This window comes from Neolamprologus multifasciatus, chromosome 16, assembly GCF_963576455.1.
Source record: "Neolamprologus multifasciatus chromosome 16, fNeoMul1.2, whole genome shotgun sequence".
Taxonomy (NCBI): Eukaryota; Metazoa; Chordata; class Actinopteri; order Cichliformes; family Cichlidae; genus Neolamprologus; species Neolamprologus multifasciatus.
Window position 1 is genome coordinate 33,148,469 of NC_140454.1, and position 25,702 is coordinate 33,174,170.

The 25,702-nt window shown below is 43.5% G+C and overlaps 1 protein-coding gene across 8 annotated transcripts in view; it reads right to left on the reverse strand.

Annotated features, from left to right (window-relative positions):
• The window catches only part of LOC146501131 (partitioning defective 3 homolog B-like), a 269,394-nt gene that overhangs the window by 37,921 nt on the left and 205,771 nt on the right, over positions 1 to 25,702 (reverse strand). The gene's annotated exons all lie outside the window — the stretch shown is intronic.

The window sequence follows — 25,702 nt, forward strand, 5'->3', positions numbered from 1 at the left end:
CGCTCCTAAAACGAGCCGACTAAACCCCAAAAGTCCACACACACACACGCACAGACACACACACACCGGTTATTCATATCTTGTGGGGACATCTCATTGACATAATGCTTTCCCAAGCCCCTAACCATGAAAATGAAAGCCTAACCCTGACCCTAAACCAAACCATGACCTAATTGTAACACTGACATTTGAGTCTCAAAAATATATTCAAACTTGTGGGGACCAGGATTTTGGTCCCCACACACACACACACACGTTGGTTATTCATATCTTGTGGGGACATTTGACTGACATAATATTTCCCTAGCCCCTTACCCTAACCATCAAAAATAAATGCTTAACCCTGACCCTAAACCTAACCATAACCCAATTGTAACCCTGACACCAGAGATGGGCAGTAACGCGTTACTTGTAACGCGTTACTGTAATCTGATTACTTTTTTCAGGTAACGAGTAAAGTAAGGGATTACTATTGCAAAAACTGTAATTAGATTACCGTTACTTTCCCGCAGGAACGCTGCGTTACTGCGTTACTAAACCGTGATTTTTTGGGAGAACGTCTGATGACAGTGATGTAAGCGAGTGCGACGTTCGTGACAACAGCTGTGTGCAGATCAACAATGGATCATATATCGAGTGCAGAGAGAGTATGAGCGTGCAGCGTTTAAAGCGTGGAAGTACTGACCTTACTTTGAGTTTGATTCCATAAAAAGTGACAAAAACATTAGTGTCCGTTGTGCGTGGGAAGAAAACTTCTTTTTACAGCTAAAAAACCCTAAACTTCCAAACAAGCACCGAGTAGCTGCGACGTAATGGGAAACTCACAGAGAAACTGCCGTATCCTTCCACTGACCGCGGCACACCTGCACCAGGGTAAACCTCCGCCTACCTCACTCCTGCTTTACAGGTGAAAATAGAGCAAAAGGACCGCTAGTCTTTGACTTTATTTATTTTCTGCTGTGTTTTACTTGCATCTATTTGAAAGACTGAGTGTAAACACACACAAAAAAAATATTTTATGTGCTGGAATGTGCAGAAAATAGGTTTAAATATTAAACAAATTTCTTCCAGTCAGAGAATGTTGCAGATAATTTAATGTTTACTTGATGCCTAAAGTTAAAAGATTAAAACTAATAAAACAAGTTTTAAAAAGAGACTTTTCCATTTGATTACATTTTGTATGATGATTATGTAGAAAAAGTAGAATTGGGCTGAAAGAGCTATCACTTTATCACCTATTCAGGTTGTAAATCGTGTTTTTTAAAAGTAACTAAGTAACTAAGTAACTAAGTAATTAATTACTTTTGAAAATAAGTAATCAGTAAAGTAACGGGATTACCTTTTGGGGGAAGTAATCAGTAATTAGTTACTGATTACTTTTTTCAAGTAACTTGACCAACACTGCCTGACACTAAAACCACATTTTGAGTCGCCTTCAAACTTGTGGGTCCGCATTAGGGCTGTTGGTCCCCACAAGTATAGTAAACGTCCAATTTTTGGTCCCCACAAAGATATGAATACACACTCACACACACCCATATGCACTTGGTCTCCGTCAGCAGCCTGGATGCTGTTGTGTGAGGTAAGAAAGCGTTTAACATTAATAAGAAGGAGCTCCTCCCGTGTGTGTAATGTTGAACATGTCGTCTAAATCACCTTCACCCCTGTAAAATTCAGCTTTTGTGAATAATTCACATTTCCATTGGATAAAATTGCGTAACCCGTAACCATTACTGCGCCGCTGACGAGACATTACTGTACGTCATCTGCACATTTTGAAGCCATAATATTTTGTTACAGTAGGGTGTACAGGCCGTTCCCACACAGTGAAAGAAAGAATAAGAGGCTTTATAGCAAAAACAACATAACAGAATGAGGGTGAATTAAATGTGTATGTCCCAAGTGATGGAGACAAAAGGCTGATGGTTTTACAGAAAACTTCTTTTCTCCTCGTGGAGCCCAGAATTAGATATTACAGACCGCAGCCTTTTCTTCTTTTTCTCTGCCTTTCTTCTTTCTGCATTCCAGGGAATGATGCCAGAAGGCATATAAAACAGATTTGCTGGCCCGGCTTTCTTTTTGAACACCTGTCTTTATAGCTTCAATATCTCAGGTAGAGAGACAGCGGGATATTAAGAGGGAATAGAGAGGTGGAGCAAAAGAATGAAAAGGCATTAGGAGGAGAAGAAAGGTGGAAAGAGAGATAGAGCGAATGAGAAGTAAATGAGTTAGAGAGTAGGCAAGTGTGATATAGAGAGGGGGAGTGATATTATGAAGCCATTGAGCGGTGGCGAAAGGGGAGGGGGCCGAGATGAGAGGTGAATTATAAAACAAGGGAGCGAATGGGGTGAAGATGAGGGCGACAGACTGGAGAGGTGAAAGGGACATTAAAGACACGATTTAAACAAGATGTTAAAGAGGAAACTAGAGACAGGTGAGGGTGAAACACTGCATCAGCTCCTGGAGGCTGGAGTTAAAGCTTCCTAACTTCATCTATTTCAGGTGACTGAGCTGGATGCTGAGACTGCGTTTGCTGTCTGCATCATCTTCTTTTCTCCTTTAATGCAGTTACTGGACGAATGATATGGTGTGCTGTGAGGTTAATTCTACAAATGGCCCATGTGAGAACTCTGTGCTCCACTTTTGGAGAATCAACTTCCTTTACTCTACTTATCTGTAATTAGCAACCCAGCCACAAGCACATGGTGCACTCCCAGTGCCGGTCCCAAGCTGGAGTTGTGTCACCCAGAGTGAAATCTTTGCCAAATCAAACGTGGATCATAAAGAACGACACTTAAATACCAGATAGGTCAGGACACGGGTTAACAACGACCACTTCTGGTGCTGTGAGCCAAACGAGTGCCGGAGGAAACGCTGCTACTGTGGACTGAAGTTAACAGAAGAGAAAAAAGGGAGATGTGGTGGGAGTGAGTGAGAAGGAAAAGCAGGAGGTTGGAGATGAGAGTGGATGATGAAGATGGAGCTGCCAGGCTGGAGGGAAACATCACAGAGGAGGACATGGAGAGGGTTGGCGTGACAGAGGAAGACAGACTGATGTGGAGACAGATCTGCTGTGGCGACCTCCCTTTAGAGGTCGCCACAGCAGATCTGCCGAAAGAGGAAGACTAATCTCTAATTAGCACGCATGTGTGAACCAATACAGTCTATGGATGCAGCCGTAGCAACCAGGTACCGCGGTCACCTGTGCCATGCATGAAAGACGCTGACTCGATTGCAAAGAGGCGCGACTACTCTTCACCAAAACGGAGAAAAATGCAATAAATAAAAAAGCAAACTTGACCGTTTACTGTTCTCCTTTTTAAGCTGTTGTTGAATTTGTGACCTTTTATTACAAATTAAAAGCTTCGCCTTGAAACTGTAACCAACACATTTCAGCCATTTCTTTGATACAAACTACGGGTAACCGTGGCAACTGTGTAGCAACTAAAGTAATCATAAGGAGGGTCGCCCACTGGTCTCCGGGCCTGTGTGGCTGAGGGAGGAGGTGGAAAGCTACCAAAATATGCTTATAACAGCAAATCTGACAGAGGAAGAAGAGCCCAGAGTTAGTTTGTGGACTGACTCACTGGAAAAGACTAAAGCTGTCAGTATTAGTCTGTCTGTAACTGTAGGACACAGAATGCTAGACGTTAGTAGACAACTGTGACAAGACTGCAGGGCAGGGCAAACACGACGACAGCTGAGGTAGTGTAACGCACTGTACACACCTCTATTCCCCCCCCACACACACACAACGTTTTCCACGCACATAAACAAAACATGCACAATGTTTCTCTTTCAGCACAGCTTCTGTGTAATGTAATCTCTCACACGCACGCAGCCAAACACACACCCCTCTTTCCTCTGAAGGAGCGCGCACACATTTAAACACACTCCCTCTCACTCGTGGAGGGCTGTGGCAGGAGTGTAGCGCACTGGTTGGGGTAATGGTCTAGCGAAAAACCATTTCACGGCATAGCGAGCAGAGGAGAGGCAGAGAGGAGGGCGCGGAAATCAAGCAGAAGAGACTGATACAGACGGGAGAGGGAGACGACACACACACAAACACACACATTTACAAATGCACACACTGAGAGAGAGACAAGGGCTCATCTCTCTCTTTTTAACAGACCCTTCAATTTACCCATAAAACACACCACCCAATCACTTTCAGCACTGACACACCCTCACAGACTTGTTCCTTCTATCTCCCTTTTCCACACACACACACACACACACACACACACACACACACACACACACACACACACACACACACACCATCTCTTTACTCGAGCTGTCTCGAGGATTTCAGAGGGATTTAGATCGACGTGGAGTATTTGGTAGATGCATCTGCTTAAACGAGTCCACTTATTCCAAATGTGAAGTGTCTCTTTCGTCCCCCTCGTGTTATCTTCTTCTAAACTCCTTCATCATCAACCCCCCCCCCCCCCCCCAATCCGTGCTCACCATTCCCTCCCTGTCCACACCTCATCTTTCATTAACTGTCCCCCTTAAGTGAAATAAAGTGGACCTGTGAGTGCAGATAGATCCCATCCAAACTCTTAAGCTCTTTCCTCCTACTGCAGCCTACATCTGGCTCCTACTCTTTTTATGATACAACCATCATTTCTCAACTTATCAACTCTTTTCTTCTAACTTGAAACCTGCTTTTGCTAGAACGTGTCTGTATCTGGAAAACCAGACGAGATAAAAAGCCACGTCTTTCTTTAACTTCCACTGTCATTTTCTTCCTTCTGTAAATCAATAGACAAAGATTTTACTCGCTTTTTGTCTTCTGTCCACTCCCCCACTCCCCACTCCGACGCCCACCCCTGCAGAAATCGATGAATAAGGGAGGCTGGTTCTAATCCGTATCAGTCATATCGTTCTGCTCAGCCAGCACTTTCGGCTGACTCAATTAAAACGCAGCTCTCTGTGCCTCCTCTCTCTGTATGTGTGTGTCACAGCCGCTAAGCCTAGTGTGTGCACACATCTGTATGTTAGCGTGTCTGTGAGATAGCTATCCCCCTGATGTGCATCACGCCATGTTAATGACGTCTCTGGTGAATTCACGCATTAAAAATGCGTCTGAACTTAAACTCCTGTTTTCACTGTTTACACATCAGCTTTTTAATGAGGAAACACGAGCCAGAGATTCCCACAACACTCCCATCACGACACAAAATGTTCAACGATTACCTTCTTTCTGTCTTCCTTTGTTCATACTTAAGACCAGGATCTGCTATTATTCTGTGAGTTAGCCAAACTAGAAACCCCTCTTGGCTGGTATTTAGCACATGTGCTAACCTGTGCCTGGACTAACAGCTAGTGAGATTGCCTCACTGCCTGTCCATATGGCATTTCTGGGTTTGGAGAAAATCTTTGGAAAATACCGGATACTGCATAAGCTCATCTGCCAAGCCTACAGTGTCCCTGAAGTCTACGTCCAATGGGTCCAACTGTTGTACCGCAATGTCACCAGCCTCATACAGACCCAGCAGGGGCCTCTGGCACCATCCACATTGGGATCCATCATGGATCAGCCCTTTTACCACTGCACTCCATCCACCGCCTGTACCCAGGAGCAGGCGACCGCCAGCTGCCCCATCAAGAGTTCAAATATCTTGAAATATGAGCAGCACCATCAAGTCAAGTCAGCTCAATGTCCACTCGCCCAAAGTCAAAGATTTACAAAATCTCCACAGAGCTGAGTGCTGGCCAGCAGCAGGGAAGCTGGCTCTCCACTCGATGGAAATACACCGCGCTGCACCATTTGCAGATAAGATGCACGAATGAAGGTCACCCAGAAGAAGGCGCTAATCGTTCGAAGCCGTGCAGACGGATGTGCAGCGGACCCTGCGTTTACCTGGGATCCGTCGTAGCCAGATTCAGCTGTCAATGATAAAACTTGAACTTTTGAGAAAACTTGGGCACCCCTTTAAGCAGGATCAACTGGAAATGAGTGTGATTAAAACGTGTTACCTTTCCCTCAAAAAGTACGGTAACTATACAAAGCCAACAACACTCGGCTTGCTTTTTAAAATTTTTAGGATCCTTCCAGCTTTCACTCAGGTGTGATGGTGTTATTTCCAGCACGACATGACTAAATATATCCATTAGTTTGCACAGAGAAGGACACAATCACACATCATGTCCTCTGTAATTTATGCTTCTGATTTTTAAACAGCACCCTACACAAAGACATCTTTTTAAAAAATAATCTTTGCATCAGTCTGTAATTTATTTCTTTTCCATTTTCTTTTGAAACTCAAATTAAATCGAGTTCGTTCCGTGCCATTCCCGGCTCCGTGTAATGACCTGTGATTGCCACCCACCATCACTCGGGTAGTAAAATGGGCCGCTCGCCTTTCCTCCCTCCACCTTCTATCCATCCACGCATGCTTCCCTCTGTTCATTCAGAGCTGTTCTCCATCACACCATTCCTGTTTTTTATTTATTCAGTAAATCTCCATTTGTTCATTTAATACTGTACACCATCCTCCCTCCGTCCATTTACCCGTCCATTCATTCTAGAGAAAGCAGTAATTGCGGCTGCTGGCAAAGAGCCATCCGTTTTCTCAGGCTAATTACTACAGCCTCTTAACAAAGTAGCACTAAAAGAAAGAGTCGACAAGCACACTCACAAGACCGCGCCTGTTCGCATTCACAGGCAAGTGAATGCGAACAGGCGTGCACACGCACAAATAAGTATTCAAATTAAGTCCTGGCGTAGTTCATCATTCTTCTAATATGTTGACCTCACAGGAGACGCTGCACAGAGCCGGAGTCAGCTGCATTAAAGCAAATCGTATTCAAACGGCACCAAATGTTCTCTGAAGACTGGCTGAGCTTATAGCTCTCTTAACCTGGATTACTTTGGATATTAAAGAGACATTTGTGGAAATGTCCTGATTTGGTTACACTTCTAAGAAATAAACAGCAAACACACATCCCAGCTGCGATCCGGCTCAAACTGCACACTCTATGTTAAGCCATCGATTAGGGACCCGTGACTAAGACCTGAGTGCTTTCTTCTTTCTGTCTGACTCTAATGGGGACCAAACTTTATATCATGAACATCACGCTGTATTCAATTAGTCTTAAAACCAGCGACTGAGTGTTTAACAAGCAGAATGCAAATTCTGCTGAGTCACCGCTATTGATCACCAGCCGCAGGAAGCCTCCTGCAGACGCACACTGGTCACTTTGTGTTATTGGGCTGTAAAAACTCGCCGGACTTTGCAGGGTGTGAGCGACAGCCGAAAGCGAGAGGGTGACAGACAACAAATCTGAAAGTCTCAGACTCAACCGCAACCGAGGCGGAGGAAGATAGCGAGAGAATAAAATAATCAGGGCAAATGCGCTTATTTGTTTACAACACCAAAGACGCGCCAAGCATCTTTATTCTCAGACCTCTTCCTGCTGAAATGTCAGCAATGCACTAGAATAAAGCGCTAAGAATTAAGACTGGAGCACAGTTAAATGTCACAGCGCTGTTGAGCCTCTGGTACAATTAAGACACAGAAGGTCAATTTTCCCCAAAGCTCACAGCTTAGAGCGCCTTCGCCAATACAGCTATTAATACTACTTAATGCAAATCATCCCGTTTATGTGGTGTAGGTGCATAAACGGGATGGAGGAGACGGCATTTGATTTGTGCGCGTGTTTGTATGCATATCAGTACTTAGACCCATCAATCACATTAAAACCTCTTCTCGTTAAATGGCATTTAAAAGTTATCAAGCTGGTGGCATCCCGGCAAACTTTCAGCAGGCACAAAGCAACACGCACACTAACGCACAGGCAGACAGGGCACAAATACAACTCCTGCCAACACTGACGGGAACCTACAAGTGGTCTTTCATAGACATGAATTATTGGATTTTAGTTCTGGTACAGTTTATGATGGCGGGACGTAATCAACCGTCTCCCCAAACAAATCAAAACCTTACCCAGTTTATAATTTGCCTCTCCTTCAAATTCATCTTCATGTGCACTTCTGGACCAAGCTGCTACTTTCTGGTTACCTCATGCAGGTCTCTGCCCTGGACGTTCTCCGGTGTGTGAAAGGTGCGATGAGAGGAGATTGTGTCGGTGTAACTCATTCACTCGCTTTTTTATTAGACAACTGTTTTTCCTGAACAGGAAATGAGTCCACGTTATGTATTTTTGTAAAGAATAGAGTAAGAATGCACACAGACGAAAACACACACCTGCAGAAACTTAATGACAAGAAGAAAAAAAGAAACTGTGAAATAGGAGCTTTTTCAGTTCAACATGCAGCTATTTCTGTGGGTTCGTGTATTTAGGAGAAGAAGCCGAGGAAAGTGAGGATGGATACAGAAGAGAGCGAGAAAAGGGAAGCAGTGTGTGTGTGTGTGTGTGTGTGTGTGTGTGTGTGTGTGAGAGATGAGGATAAATAAATGATAGTAAGAGGGAAGGTAAGGCGATAGCAGAGAGGATAGGATTAGTCTCTGCTGCAGAGCCTTTGGAGAAATTCACATAAAACACTCACATACACAGAATATTCATGCATGTGTGTGTGTGTGTGTGTGTGTGTGTGTGTGCACCATACGAGCGTACACCCATGCAATGAAATAGATACATACTATATATACTTTAATAAAAAAATAATAGCTAGAAGTGCCCCACACACACACACACTTATCCTGTCCTTAGTGTTCTTAACAGTTAAGCTCGTCCTTGAAAGTGCAAGGTGGGGAGTCGATAAGAGAGCAGAAAGAGAGGAAGGGAGAGTGGAGGGCGATGCCGTATACACAGGGACAGAGACAAGGATGAGGAGATGAGGAGCCTACAAAGTTAAGGGAGATAATTTGGTTTCCTTTAAGCCCCCCTCCTTGCCACCAAGATAGAATATCCCTCTACCTCTACTCCCCACTCTCCTTCTGCGTCTCCTCCTCTCTGCTCAAACTTCCCGACTTAAAAAAAGTTCCCCTTTGAGGATTAGCGGGAACAAAGGAAGGTGAATTCCAAGGAAGACTAAGAGAGTGGAAGCATGGGGGAGTGAAAAAGGGTAGGGGTTAAAGGGGAAACAATTTACCTGACGGAGAAGTGCGAATGATGGGAGCGAGGAGAAGCCGGAGACAGTAAAGATGAGAGCGGAGGAAATTTTTACCTGCTCTGCCGTTTTTTTACAATGTCAGTGCCTTAGGTAGGGAAATCTCTGCTGGCTGTGTGTTTGTGGATTTTCATATTATTTATTTATTTCTCTATGATATCAGGAGCAAGACTTAGCATAAGAGCATAAGCACATAAGAGCAGCACAGGCATATTTCTGCTGTGTGCGAGAGAGAACCTGAATACAGGGCTGGAAATACGCCTGTGTGTGTGTGTGATTATGATTGTGTGACAGTGGGAGCAGGTGGCCACAGTGGCAGGTTAGATGGAGTTGTAATAGGATGAAAGTGGCACTTTTTCTTTCTGCCTCTCGCACACGCTCAGTTCGTCTTTCAGATGATTGGTTCCAGTCGCACGGTGATGGCCATGAAGTCTGTCAGCTCCTTCTGATTTTTCTAATGTTTTTCTTTCATTCTAATTCCATGAAAATTTTGACCTCTTCACACTTCCTCTGTCATCGTGCTACATTTCTTTCTCATCGTCTTTGTTTCCCTTTCATTTCTGTTCACATACCTGCCCATCCACCCACCCAGCCATCCATCCACTCAGCCATCCACCCAGCCATCCATCCACTCAGCCATCCACCCAGCCAGCCATCCATCCATCCACCCACCCATCCATCCATCATCCACCCACCCAGCCATCCATCCACCCAGCCATCCACCCAGCCATCCACCCAGCCAGCCATCCATCCATCCACCCACCCATCCATCCATCATCCACCCACCCAGCCATCCATCCATCCATCCATCCACCCAGCCATCCATCCATCCACCCACCCACCCACCCATCCATCATCCATCCACCCAGCCATCCATCCATCCATCCATCCACCCATCCATCCATCATCCATCCACCCACCCATCCATCCATAATCCATCCACCCACCCACCCACCCAACATCCATCCACCCATCCATCCACCCAGCCATCCATCCACCCATCCATCCATCCATCCACCCATCCATCCATCCATCATCCATCCACCCAGCCAGCCATCCATCCACCCACCCATCCATCATCCATCCACCCATCCATCCATCCATCCATCCACCCATCATCCATCCACCCAGCCATCCACCCATCCATCATCCATCCACCCATCCATCCATCCATCCACCCATCCACCCACCCATCCATCCACCCATCATCCATCCACCCAGCCATCCATCATTCATCCACCCAGCCAGCCATCCATCCACCCAGCCATCCATCATCCATCCACCCATCCAGCCATCCATCCATCCACCCACCCATCCACCCAGCCATCCATCCACCATCCATCCACCCACCCACCCATCGAAACAATAAATTAAAATATGATGAGATTTTGAGATCTTTTGAAATTAATCACTTTAATTTTTTTAGTTAAAGTGATGAAATCTTTGAAATCCTTAAGCATGAAAGTGTTGTACTGATATGTGTTCATTGTAATCCAGAATCCACAGTTTGCCGTTTTCATACGTGGTCTGTTTATGTGCACATCTGATCTGTATGAGTGAGCACACGCAGACGGGTGAATATGGACAAAGAAGTGTGGAGAATGGGGGCAATATTTGCTTTTGTGCTGGACGACATGCTTGAGATGGAGGCAGGAATCCACATTTTGTTGAGACTGTGGAGCTGAATCCATGAACAGATATGTACGAACAAACAGGCAGAGGAAGGGGTGACTTGTTCTTTCTGAGAGTCTTAGGCATGCAAATTCACATAACTCTTAAGTATTTAAACCTTAAGACCTTTCTGACCTATGACCCCAGAGAACCGTTCTCTTTTCTAAAAGCCAATTTCCTGCAGAAACTGAGAAAGACACAATTTTAAGTCTACTAGAGCTCTGCCCACTTCTCATGGCCTCAGGATTGGGCTCATGAGATGAGAGGACGATCCTTTATTTTCCAGGCACTTCACTGGATATTGTCCACTCGAAATTCTTAAAATTCAGACAAAGACATGAAAAACATCACAGAACACAGCTCCGACCCTGCTGAAAGGTCACATATTACTCTCAGTACAAGAAAAGTCATCCATCAAACAGCAGAAACAGAGACGGCTGTAGCTCGAGTCCAGGTGTAGCTGATGGGGGATGGGCAGAGACAGGACTAGATAAACTAGGACATGTGGGAAAGATCGAGAAATGTAAGGAGAGAGCGAGACGGGGATTAGAAACCCCCTTAAAGCAGCGACTTAATTTCCTGGCTAATGTGGCTATGATTATCTCCTGGGTGGGAATGGGACTTTTGATGTCTTGGGACCGGACTAATCCTTGGCGGCTAACCCCCACCTCTCATTTCCTCTGGATTAGCTTACTCTGCTACTTAATAAAAAAAGTTGAAGGTGGGTCAATATTAACCTGTGTGTGTGTGTGTGGGGGGGGGGGGGGGGGGGGGAAAGGATTGTGTTTCTCTAACTTTGGAGAATGGAAAAATGACATTAGTCATTTGTTTGCAATCACCTACAGTGTGTTTATGTTTCGTAACAAAGAGCTCCTGTGACTTTGTGAATAACACGTTCTCTCTGAAGAACAAGTGTGGAAGCAGTAGGACGTTACAGTGAAACCTTGAAGGGAGAATAGCGGACCAAGTCAATGATAATTTAGTTGTAAATTAATAAATGAAAACAAGGAGGTTGTCACTCAGACTATGACGAGCATGAAGACACACTGGAAAGTTTACAGTCAGTACTTACGGGGACTGAGCCGTGTTAGGTTTAACCAGAAATAGTCCAAAAACACCAGAACTTTCTTAACCGTGATTCTCGTGGTACACTATGTAAAATGTGTGGTGCAAACACTGTTGTGCACTAAATAACGACTGCTGTGTTTGACATGCTAGCTGCAGAACTTTGAGATGTATACTCTCCGGCTGGCAACTGGTTGCTGGAGGTTGCTGGGAATTTTGTTGGTGCAAAAACTTCCTTATGATCGTTTCGGTCACAAGCAGATTGAAGTGGACAGTCACAGTTTATATAGAATATGCAGACCCCGGCCATTCACTACCCTGGTGTGTTACTTCACAGTGGATGGTGAGTAGTTTGCAGACAAGTTGCAGACAAATCTTCCACACAAACTACAACCGAGCGCTCCAACCTGCTAGCCGCCAAAGCAAACAGAAGTTTTTGGTACAGCACCATATACTGTTTGCATCCAAATTCACTCCAGCAACTTGCAGCAACCTCCAGCAACTACTTGCCAACTTGTTGCTGACTATATAGTTTTCCTCAGTGACTGGTGGTTAGTAAGACCACCTGTGCATGGGGCTTTAGCAATCGCAACTCGCTGGGGACAACCCCGTTTTTTACCCCTTAATGGCTGGTGGTTGCCAGATAGTTGCAGACTGGTCTCTGGGCCTGTGTGACTGTTAGCTAGCTAACGTCTCCATCTGTACTGATGATGGGCCTTGTGACTGCGACACTACTGATGCTGGGCTATTCCCTTCAGCTCTGCAGCCAAGACAGTAAATTTTATCAGTCGACTTTCTGACTGTTTGACACCGTCTGTTATTGTTGTGCTGTTGTTGTAAAATCAGCTGCACTCTGCAACTAAACACAGTCTTTCAGCCACGTTACAGCACTAGGGTCATAATCATTCCCTAACCTCTACCATGTACTTTTACTCTATAAACATAACCACAGCATGGCCACAGACATCGCCATTAAAATAAAAATAAACTTCAATCTGATGAAGGTCCTCACAGCACAGATTTGTTTCATACAAAGACAGTAAAACAGGCCTCCTTCATTCAGTGTTGCTGGTCTGGACTTGGCATAAGACTAAACAGACACACACACACACACACACACACATGATTGTGCTTGTCATGGTAACCAGTTGGCTGTAACTCGCAGTCGGACTGATAAATTGGTGAAACTGAAGGTGACTCAGTGCGTCCAACAATTTAGGGCCTCGTGATTGAGGGTTATTTGCAAATTCGCACAAGGACTGTGAGGACTTTTACGTAACCAAAAAGCTGCAAATTAACAAAGATTTTTTTGTCTTCAGAAAATCTGTTGCCAAATTTTGTCCAACCGTCTACTGCAGATCCTTTTTTTTCTCATATCAGGCTTTACTCGAGAGAGAAAACCTCAAGTGTTGCCAGGTTATCATCCGATCTGACCAATGACATGTCACTTGACCCTTCTCTTGGCCAATGCCCTGTCTCCAACAACCGGCTGGGCCCCAGCTGGCCAATTAGCTCGGCTCTTAGTGTGGAGCTCGGCCAATGAAAAGCCCCAGGAGACTTGTGTTCATCTGAACTCACAGATGGGAGGACAGAGAGGGAGAGGGAGTACGGATGAGTGTGTGAGTGTGTGTGTGAGCGAGAGGGTGTCGGGGTCTTGGCCTGAATTCCCAAACACTATTGAGACATCTTCACTGAAGAGGCTGGCTAGCTTTGAGTTAACAGTTGGAAACAAATCTCTCCATAAAAGGGACCAATGGGAGAATTTAAAAGCTGATAAAAGAGAGCAAAAGAAAACCCAACGGCTGACCTGCCACGCGCCATATTTATCTTTAATACCTGCGAGTTCTCAGGAAAACCTAACATGGTTAAAATGTTGCCAATTAAAAAAAGTAAGCTTAAGCTTTTAAGCTTACAGTAAAGCTTATTGATATTATGGATGAGTTACACAGCACAGAGGCTCCAACTCGTACTCCTCTCTTTTTGTCGACCTCTGCTACACTTAAAATAGAGAAAAAGGATCTTTAAGCAGTCCATGTTTAACTATAAATTACACCTGATTTAATGAAGAGCTCTTTAAAGTGAAATGAACTGTGAAAAGTATTCAGTGAGAAGGCATAAATGTTACTGAGGTGAAAAAAATCTGAGCGAGCTGGATGGAGGTGGGGTGATGTGCAGAGGAGAGGGGGATTTCCTCTGCCTCAGTGCTTCCACTGACTTGGAGGGAAAATTCTCCCATCATTGTAACAGTCTGCCTATTTTTAATCACAAAAAGAAGAAGTGAAACTGTAAAATGTAAAATAACACGTATTGTAGCTTTAAGGTACCTGACAGGCAGGAAAAGGCCTGTTTAGGTCCCTCTCCCTGCTGCCCGGCACTCTTTCAGCTTCTCAGTGTGACTTCAAGTTGACAACCCATCTCTCACTCGCTGCCTCAGCCTCTGCTGACAGCACTTGAGTCTTTTACCTGCTCTCCTTGTGAAACTCTGACTTTTACTACTGTATGCCCGCTCTCTTCCTCTCCACACATCTCTTGGTATTTGTTATCTATCAAATGACTCACCATATTTCAGCATCAGATATTTCTCTCAGAAGCTCTAAGAAGCTCAAGAGCTGCACGCTGCTTCAGGAATCACACATCAAACACACAAACACACACACACATTTAACTCTGCTTGCTCACAGTTTGACAAAAAGTGCGTACACGGCACGCACACGGGTGCACGTGTGACACGCAGAGGTGTGTATGTCCTCGATAACACAGCTGAGCCAACGACGAAGAAAAAAACGCGCACGCACGCGAACAAACACACACTCACACACAATTTGGCTATCTGTCCTGTCCATAGTGCAGTGTCCAATGGTGATAACACTCTCCACTGGACCAAAACCCATCACTCTTTACACACACGCGCCTCGTCCAGGCTCTCTGAGCTCGCTGCACATTTGCCTGTTGGCATCTTTCTTGAAATCCTCAATGAAAGCTGTGAGAGCAAAGCAGAAAGTTGATAACGCGCCATCAAGACACAAGAGCCGCGCACGAAATACCTGCACACACGTGCACGAGCACAGAATGTCACCGCCGTACAAACCAAGCGAACTGCTCTGTTCCAGCAAAGACGACTTTGCCGCCGCGTTTGCACGCGAGGATCTTATTCTTCATTAAAAATGGGAAATTCCCAAACGTGGGCACGTGTTTGAGCCCACATCTGATTAAAGCACGAGGCGACAAAGGTTACAGCGGGACGTCCCCGTGTGAAAACATTACACTCATCATTTACCTGCTGGTTGTAACAGTTTATTATTCTGTAAATTCTTTTTGTTTTTAACAACTGTAAAACGTGTCGACATGCTGAGCAGTGAGGCTGCTGTGAATCACCGAAGGTGAATGTGACTGTAAACTGATTTTGAATACTGTTAGTTGATTGTACGCTGAAGGAAATTTAATGGCTGTGCTTCTATTACAGGAGACAATTTTTTTCCAAGACCATAATTTAACTCTGTGGGAGCGCTGTGCCTGTTGCAGTTACACAGTACTGTACTATTCCATGATTGTTGTCATTGTTTTGCACTTTTTGCTTCTATTTATATCCAATTTATTCCTACAATTTTATCCTTTGAACACCTGCAGAGCTGCAATGTGCTGCATAACAATGGAAATACAGATGTATTCTATTTGATTCTACTGTATCCCTACAAATCAGTTTTTTAGTGATTACACGTAAGAAAACGACATAATTGGCTCTGTTTAATATTGTGTGTTAAAAAGAACCAATTTTATTTCATTTTACTAGCAAAAACCTGTCTTACAGGTGGTTTTTATCAGCCCTGTGATAATATATGCAAAAATCCAAAGAACTGGTATTTATAATAAATCTGTTTTAAAAACATATAGATGTTCATAATTCCTGGATGCGCTCATACTAAGTTTTGTTGTGATTGGCCCACCCGTTCAGGAGGAAATCATTACATCATTATAGTTAGAGGTTGAAAGAACAGCACCACAAACACAGACTTACAGTGTTTTGTTCCTCTGAGGCTGAGAACGCCACAGCTTATGGTCGTACCGCCCTGACCACGCCCGATCTCGTCTGAGCTCAGAAGCTAAGCAGGGTGCAGCCGGTTAGGAGTTGGATGGGAGAGTGCCTGGGAATACCAGGAGGCAGAACGGGTCATTCAGTCTAAGCATCCCGAGTGTGAATGTGTTTAACAGGAAGCTCTTAGGTGTAGAAAAAAAGTGCTTGTGTGAATTAGAGATGCATGTTCGAGTAGAGCAGAAAACCATTTACCATTCAACACGACCAGTTCTGGACTTCTTTCCAGTCTGGCAGGTACACACTGTGACACCGCTCATGCACATCTACTGATAAGTCAAATTTGCTGCTTTATCTTTGCTGCACGTCTCTGAACGATGCATGAATATTCTCTCCTCATAAACATTTCCAAAGTGCACTCACAGCACACAGTAACTTTATATTGTCACAGTCAGCAGATGCAGACTGTGTGGAGTGAGAGCAGAGGACTGTGGTGGATAAAAGATACAAAACAAAGGGCGACAGCTGACTGTCAAAATAAAACAGGAAGTGACAGATGGACTAACACACGGGGAAACATGTAACCATGAGAAGCCACAAGGGCAATCTAATAATAATAATACAGAATAACCTCAGGACTAACTAAATGAACTTAAACCTAAACCATAATACAAAATGACATCAAAATACAAAAGAAAGCTCAGACGACCCAGGACACATATATGATTTCACTGAGACCTCGACACGGTTCTTCATCCCTCAGCTCATCTTACCAAACGACACAAACCAGTGTGGTCATTACGAGAAATGATGGCTTCTGCTTTTTAAACTCAGAACTGCACGACAAACGCCACAAATGACGCTTGTAAAATTTGTAGATGATTTATTTCCATGTTTCCACGGCTACTGGCAGCAGCGCTGTAAACTTTGATCGTGGTGCTGGATGCTATACGGAGGATTAATACGTGACATTAAAGCTTCTGTGGCGTTTCGATGCTGAAGACTCAGGAACAAACAAATCACAGAGGAAGTTGTGCAGGGGCTCGAAACCAAAGAGTCCCGAATCCTATTTGGGCTTCACCCAAACTTTCTGAGACCAGACTGTAGGGAAATCATGCGTGTTCAAAAACAGATAATAAGTCATGACATGTTGACTCATTCTGCCCTGCTGGCAGCCCGAACACACAAACCACACAAGTCAGAAAGAATCTGTGTTCAAGAGAAAATGTGTGCGTTCACACGAGCTTCCACACTTCTCAGTTAATATGAGAGCGCGAGTTCATCCCTGCGCCTGTGTCTGCTCTGGCATATGTGTCTGATGTATGTCTGCATTCTTGTATTGTGTGTGTGTGTTTGTGTGTGTCTAATGGATGTTCAGCAGTCATCAGACCAGTCAGGCACCAGTCCCAGACAGCGAGGTCAGTCATTCACTAATCATATTAACATTCCTCTATAATGACCCAATGCATAGCTCTCCCCTTTCAGACATTTCTTCTCTCCCTCCATCAAACTGCCTGTTTTCTCTTGATTTTTATCAACCTCGTCTTTTGTTCCCCTTCTTTGTCTCAATGACCGTGCAGACTCCAGCACCGTCCAAACCACCCAAGTCAGATTTCAGAAGAACCGACATCGATCTGCACTCACTCTGGGTCACGATTACAACACCAGCCGATCAATGGAAAGGTAATTGATAACTAGGGATGGGTTTCAATTCCTTGGAATCGTTTGCCATTTTTGCAAACGATTCCCTTATCGATTCCAGTCGCCCCGAATGACGTCACCACGTTGCGGAGCGTCATTTACCTGGCAGGAAACATGGCGCGTAAGCGGCTCAAACGCTCAAAACTTTGGTTATACTTTAGGAGAACGGATGACAACAGGGCAACTTGCAATACTTGCAAAGTAGATATTTCATTTAAGGGAGGAAACACTACAAATATACAAAAGCATTTGCTCACAAAACACACGATGACCTTAAATGAATGTCGTGATTTTAATTCCGCTCCGGACTCGTGAATCTCAACCCAGCAGCAGCGGTAACGTTTGCACGTCCTCTCCCGTTAATGCGGCAGGTAAATAATCAACTAACAGTGCATATTATGTTAGCGCGATCTGCCTTATTACAAAACCTGCCATTACTGTGCATTTAGGTGACCATGATGAGAGAGACAGACAGAGTCTGGCTCAGATGCTGGCAGTTCTCGCTGCAGTCTACCGTAGCGTCTCCTTTCAGGCCAGGATAGACGAATGTCACCGAGCAGTGACTCAGTTTGTGGTCAAAGGCTTGAACCCGTTTGCCACAGCAGATGATTTTCAGTAAGTGAATGTGTTTAATTGTAGGCAGGGACATTACTGGATATTCTTGTGTAATTGCTACAGAATAATTGATGTTATACTTTGTTATTGCTACAGAAGAATATTTATTTTATTATTTTACATTTACAATTTTTTTTTCCTGGGGACCCTGTGACACCCATTGAAGAGCTGTAGGCTGTGGATCTGTTAAGATCTCACTGTTGGGTTTGTAAGGCCATGTTACTCCTAAATTTCTATCTTGTTCAAAGAGAAGATATAAAACAAAGATCTAAGCTAATCGAACTTAATGTTCTCCTTTTTTTAAAAAGAATCGATAAAGAATCGAATCGTTAAACAGAATCGAAAATGGAATCGGAATCGTGAAAATCTTATCAATACCCATCCCTATTGATAACAATTCTGAAAATATCGTACTCTTCCATCAAATATTCTCTAGTTCTGTTTTTTGTTTTCACACATGACTCAATGTCAAACAAATATCTCCTGGATGAGCTTAAGTTGAGTGTTTTGGAGATAAGTTGGAGAAGTTAGGTGGAGAGGGTTTGGATGTGTGTGAGTGGATACAGTGAGTGGACAAAAGATGATGAAGGTGGAGCTTCCAGTCATGTGTATAATAGGACGAGGAAGACCTCAGAGGAGGTTTTATGGTAGCAGGCTAAGGACTGGCTATGGCGCCCCCTAAAGGGCTCGGCTGAAAGGAGAAGAAGAAGAGATCTGCCGCGTGTTAAAGTCAACGTTAGTGTCCAGTAATGGGGAGCATTATAGTAGCGTATTAGTGTTTTATTTAACCCTAGTTCAGGATTATTTACAGTAAATGCAGATTTCAAGACGTGCGAGGAGTAGCTGAAGCTTTAGCACTTGACCCTCCAAAAACCAACATGGTGGTGGAAAAATGCGAACACTGAGTACATCACACTGACTTCTTCAACCATTTATATAGTCTGTGGTGTGTGTGTGTGTGTGTGTGTGTGTGTGTGTGTGTGTGTGTGTGTGTGTGTGTGGGATCTCTATCGACACCAGGTTTGCTTCGACTGTTTTCCAGCCAAATCAAATGGAGGCTGTGTGACTTGGCTCAGAGCAGTCTGAGTGGTTTTGCATTTGGCTTAATGTCCTGCAGCGTCTTTCATTACAATACTGCAGTAAGCTGTGTGAGCCACGCAGGCAGTTACTTCAGAGGAAGAACTAACTCTGACTTTTTAACTTTAAATCGTGGTTTATGATTAACGCCCCGTTTATCTACCTGTGCTGCAACGTGACAGTGCAAACAGATTTATGCTAGTTTTCACCTTTACCTGGTTCTTATTCTTCAAACATTAAACACTTTTCAGGTTTCATCCACTCAACAGCACACACACACACACACACACACACACACACACACAGTGAATGATTTAGCCGTTAATGGCTCCAAATCTCTGACAATAAGTCAGCCGTTAATTGCTTCAGCCTGTCATAACCACCAAACCTTGCCTAAGATGACCTCATGACTCAGTGTGTGAGCAGCAGCTTAGCTCAACGACAAAGTGGTCCACGGGGACTGAGGAGAGACCGAAACAGCGTAAGAGAGAAAGGCGAACAATGACTGCCTGAACATGAGAGCATCTCTATTATTCACTGAGACAGTGTGTGTGTGTGAGTCCACTGAGCTGACACTGATCTCATCTTGTCTGACATGTAACCTCTTGACCTGCTACTGGACATAGACACCATTCATCAACACAGATGCACAGCAGTGAGAGAGCAACCAAGACAAAACCACGAATGTAGAGGTTAGCAAAGCGCTTCCCACAAATCAGCATCTGGACATCTGCTCATGTTGACGCCACAGACTTCTCAGGATAGTGACTGAGGCAGCACACGAGTAACTCTGTTACATGCACATGCAAACGTGTTGCAAACAACTTGTCTGTGTTCAGTCCGCCATTTTTGTAGTTCCTGCTCACATTTTTTGGGATGTAACGTGTCTCTGCTCTCACATTAGCCAGTAACTCTTTGCACTCTGACCGACTGATCTTCATTTTCTTTCTCATCGGGCAGCGAACACGGCACACTACACATACTGAGGCTTATCACCAAAATGAAAGTAGTTTTCTTAAAGGACAAGTCTCCAAGTATTATAAATGATGTAAAGGTTCGATACTCAGGAAGCAGGAAGTCCTGGTTAGGAACAATCACAGTAAATGGGCTCTCTTTGACCTTCTGTTTTACAGGTCAAATCTTGCTCAGTAATGTAGATCTGCTCTGCAGACACTTTGTCTCTCTCGTCTTATCGTTTCTGTCATTTTTCTTCCTTCTTTCCATCCAACAGTTGTTCTGGGCCATCGATGAAATCCCAGTTTCCTTTCCGTTCCATTACATTCAGCACATTTGTGCCGTTCCAACGGTCTACTTGTCCTTATAAGGCCTGGGTGAGAATCAGCACTGGGCTCAGTCTCGTGATCATATAGGAAACATCTCTGACTGCATGTGTGTGCACACTGTGACTGTGGATGGAGGTGTGCGATCACGTGCTATTGGCTGGAATGTTGTGCGTCTCACACAACCTTTGCAGAGCAGCTCGTGCGAGCAGCCTGACACATGCATCCCCTTTATTAGCATTCATTTCTTTCTGCAGCCAGTCAGCCAGTTCTGTATTCAGCAAGCCAACAAAGGACTGCAGGTCTTACCACGCTGTTTCTGGAATAATGCTGATGTGTCAGATTATTAATTTACATTGCTTTACTCCAGAGATGCCAAACACTAAACTTTATCCAATTTGTGCAATGGGTGAAATTTATAAGCGGTTCAATTCTTGCTTGAATCTGTCAGTGAAGTAAATAAAAGAGCTTTTCTGCAAAAATGCACAGCACGGGGAAAGTACTCAGTGACAAAGAGACTGTCTCATATAACTGAGCTGCAATTTAATAAAACTTTATTATATTAAGGCTGCGGAGAGAGAACATTAGAGAATAGGAACTGTGCAATGGGTTTTATGTGTTTTTCCATAAGAAAACCACCTGTGGTTTTAATATAAGCACTAGGCAGAGTGTCTATGTGCAGCATGCAATAGCACGACTGCTCCTGAAACTGCCTGCATGTGTTACTTATGTCTTTTCCCGTGTTTGAATATAGATTTTTGGTATCGATACATGCACGTTATTTTCCGTGCACGTCTTTTGATGTGGATTTATTCGTGCAGATGTAGAAACGACACCCCCTTAAACGCCTTTCCTTCAGTTATCACAGTGTCTGCTAGCAGCAGTGCAGCATTCAGGTATCAGGACTTAGCTGTGGCTCAGTCAGGATGCAGAACAGCACGACTGTGTTTCCATATTCCACCGCGTCCAATTGCTTGGAGATGAGTCTAAATAGATGGACCTATTGAACAACTCAACCCACCAACAAGAGCATTTTATTTCTCAATGTCATATTTAATAGAAAAAAAACGATGCACCTCTTATTAAAGTGGAAAAATGGGAAACATTGAGGTTTAGAGAGAAAAAATGCTCAAAGGCCATGAACCGAACTGAATGTGATAGAAAATTATATTAGGAGGAAGAAGATGCAAGAGGAATGAGGAGCTCTGAGCATCTCTCTTAACCCTGCCGACTCTCTGCTACAAGGTTTAGTGCTGTTCTTTCTCACTAACAGAGGTTTGGGGTTTAATCCCGTTCACCTATACAACACTCAAGGAAACACGAACACTTCCTGTTTATAATTTCTAAAGAGTGTTCGAGTAAAACATTACTATCTAAGAATCTGTCCATTTATCATAATTCGTTTTTATTTTATTTTTGATGTTTTTGTTTTTAATTCAGCTCAGTTTAAAAAGTGGATTTTATTTCATTGATTGAAAAATTGTTTTTTATTTTTTATTTTTAGTCATTTGAATTATTATTGTGTGGGAGACGTATGTCAGAGGTGAGGATTAACCCTTTAAGACCTACCATAGAACCAAGTCCACCAGAGCTTATATTATATGTTTACATGCTGTGGAGCCATTTTTGGGACCATTTCAAGTTGCTATACATCAATACAACCATTATAGCCTAGATTTTAATAATATGTCTGCATTAAGTGCATAGTAATTACATAAATTGCAAGAAAGTGCAATAAACTACAAAAAAATTGAAAATCGTTTTTGTTTTTTTAACATATATTTCTAGTTAGAGAAATTTAAGAGGCTTATCCCTCAAAACTGTAAATACAAAAAAGTTGCACAAAATAGTTTCCCACCACAGGAAATTTATTTTGAGTGTCTTCATAGTTTTATTTTTGAAATACACCAATTTTTATATACTGCAGGAAAAACGAAAATAAATATTATAATGCAAATTTGCAAAAAAGCAGCATATGCATCAAAATAAACTATTTCCAGCAGTGCAATATGAGTCCTAAGCATCCCAGAAACCACACAGAAAGTCATAAAGTCAAAGATAACTTTTAAAAACACCAGTATAGGCTCATGAGGCCCTGATGGTAAAAAACTACATTTCCGTGAAAATGACGTCACTTCCGGTTTCGGGCAGGTCATGGCGGACATGCGATAGTTCGCGCTGATGGACGTAGGAAGTGTTATGAACAGCTGATCGGATCGGCAAAGCGTGTTTCTGGAATATTATGTTTTTGTTGCTGCAAGTGCTTTTTATGCAGTTTTTGCAAAACTATATGTGGAAGGAAACTGTGACCGAGGACAAGCTGATGGCATAAGATGTAAGTACAACTCCTCCAGTTTCATATGCAAAAAAATTATTGCACTAGCTCACGTGGTTGCAGATCTACCGGGATTTAAAAGTAGTTACCCAAAACAGAGCGTGCCCGCTCTGACCGGCTTTAAAGGGTTAAGAAAACTGGTACTGATGTTACAATAAAAACATGGCAGAGATTTCTACAACTAAGGTGAGTCTTTAACACCACTCCCTCTCTACTCTTCTATATAACTTTTATTTTAGTCAACTAGAATATTTTCTCATCTAGGTTAGTTTCCTATAATAACCTGGGTGACTTGAACATGTAACAGGCCGACTGGCGACTGACTGCAGGACTTCCTGATGGACCTGGATCACAGATGAACACCAGACACTGAGATGTGACACTGGGATTTATAAAGGTTTACGTGTGAAAGCAGAGATCTGTTATTAACACTTTAAACATGGGAGGAAGTATTTCACTAACATGCTCTGTGCACGCTGCCTCCACAGCAGGGAAACTGTGTTTATGTTAGTCAGGCGTCTGAAACTCATATTTTCCCACATCGTGCCATTAAAGTGTCTTAACACGGTGAAAAGGTTGTTAATGTGTGTCTACGTCCCAGCGTGTGTGACCTGTTTAAAGCTTCTGTCTGCTAAGGACAGGCTCAGGATAACCTGGAAGTTAAATGTGGGGAAAACTGCCCAAATCTTCCTGATTTCTTTGAAATGGACGGTGGGTTTAATTCCCACCTGACGCTACAAACCCGCGTATGTCGCTGCAAACAGAGTCGAGGTGTCAGACAAATAAGTAAAAGTGAGAAAGCGGCAGACAGAGTGAACGTAGAATGGGCCAAAAAACAAGATGTGTTTTTATGTGGGAAAGGTTCTGGGAATTACTGCGCTGGGATTTTCCCAAATTCTACTGTGAATCACACAATGGCGCGCCTTTTTCTGACGAGGTTGGAGAAAATACTGGAGGCAGTTCAGAGGACTGGAACCTTGAACCAAAAAAGACAAACAATCGCACAAAACACGCTCACCCACACCCACACAGACGCCCCCGTCTATGTACAGGACCGGACATGGTTCTAAGAGTAGAGGGAACTCGGGCTGCATCAACAGGATATGATAAAAAGTCCTATTATACACGGGCAACATTCAGAGGCGGCACAGATGAGCAATTTTTCATGAGCTTTTTTCACTTTTGATCGTCGCTGCCAATAACAATAAAACTGAATCTGCTCCATGTGTCTCGCTAAAGCTCTTAAAGGTAACAGTGACCTCTCCTTTAAATATTACCTGCAACTAATTCTATTCAAAAGAAAGAAATAAAACTACAAAGAAGCTAAACGTCTAACCGATAACAGGACTTGTTGTTCGGTTTGATCAAAGGCAGAAAATCGATCTGCTGTTCTGGCAAAAAAAACTTTAACACCAACAGACCTCAAAATACCCCAAATCCAGAGTGGACGACTCCCTCCGCCCCAGCACGGTTAATAAGATGAAGCTGAAGTTCAGCTCGCACACAAGAATGCAGCTACAGCTGCAACTCAAACCATTTAGCGCCGGAGAGCCTGTCAAGTCGGCGCAACGAACACGGCATTAAAAAGGCAAATGCAAGTGAACCGCATTGCCTAGCAACTGTGACGAAGAGGATAGAGTCATCATCAGAGAAGTGGATGAGCTCAGCGGTTACAGAATTTGACAGGCATTTTCAGGGAGTGCAGGAAATAGAGGACTTTGTCAAATTTAGCACAAACTTCTGCAAATGTCAAGCTTCAGGAAGCACATCTGCACCGGCGCGGCGGGGACGATGGGCAGGAAACGGACAATTTTAGAAGTTACACGAACGAGAAGGAAGAAACTGAAACGACGACAAAGATACAAATTTGTGCAGATAAACGAATCAGTGTGTTTGTTTGAGGGGAAAAGGTCGGCAGCGGGGGATTTTTCTTCATTTTACCTCATAGTCATGAATAACATTTATAAGAATATGGAAATAAATTAATACTATGTTTAGAACCATAGAATGGACAAAGCACGAGATTATTGTGATAAACGAGCATCAAACCAGCAGAGGCTGAGCCCTTTTCTAATATAAATATAAAAAATATCAGAATACAGGAAGGACTGCAGACTGTAATCCACCACCTTATCAGGCCTGTCCACACCCACTCTTCCTCACATCGCTGCTGTTTCAGCTCAGCTGCACTGGCTACATGTTAAATTTACAGGTGGTTTAAAAATGTTACAGCACGTTTCCAAAGCGTGGATTAAATCCACGATACATCACAGGTCACAGAGGCCATCCTGCCGACATCTCCTGTCTCCCGTTTGCCTCTAAATGAAGGATCGGACCTTTATATAAATTATATTTACGTCAAAAGTGATTGGTCACTTTTAAAGCAGTGATGCTTTACAATAAGCTGCTTTATTGGGAGCGCAGAGGAGTCACAGCTTGTCTTATAATCCAACAGTTTGTTATCATTAAAGCAGTGACAGCTGTCAGTATTTCCACTGTTACACAGCAAACACACTCAGAGTACACCCCGAAGGACAAGGGTGAAACTAAAACTTCATGTTTGATGTTATGGTGTGATTGTGCCATCATAGGGCGTTGTATTGGAAAAATAAAAAGTCTGTTGTACAGCTCTCCTCATGCCCTTTCATATGACATATTACTCCTTATGGTTTTTTTCAAGGTCAACTTTGACCCTGGACGCTAACAATGAAGGTGCTAACCTAGCCAACAAAGGTACTCGTGTCCCCCTAAGCCAAATGTGTTGTTGTGAAGATTGAAGATGATCCATAAAAACTTGTGGGTAACATGAAGTCGTTACTGATTTTGGTCTGACCTTGACACAAAAA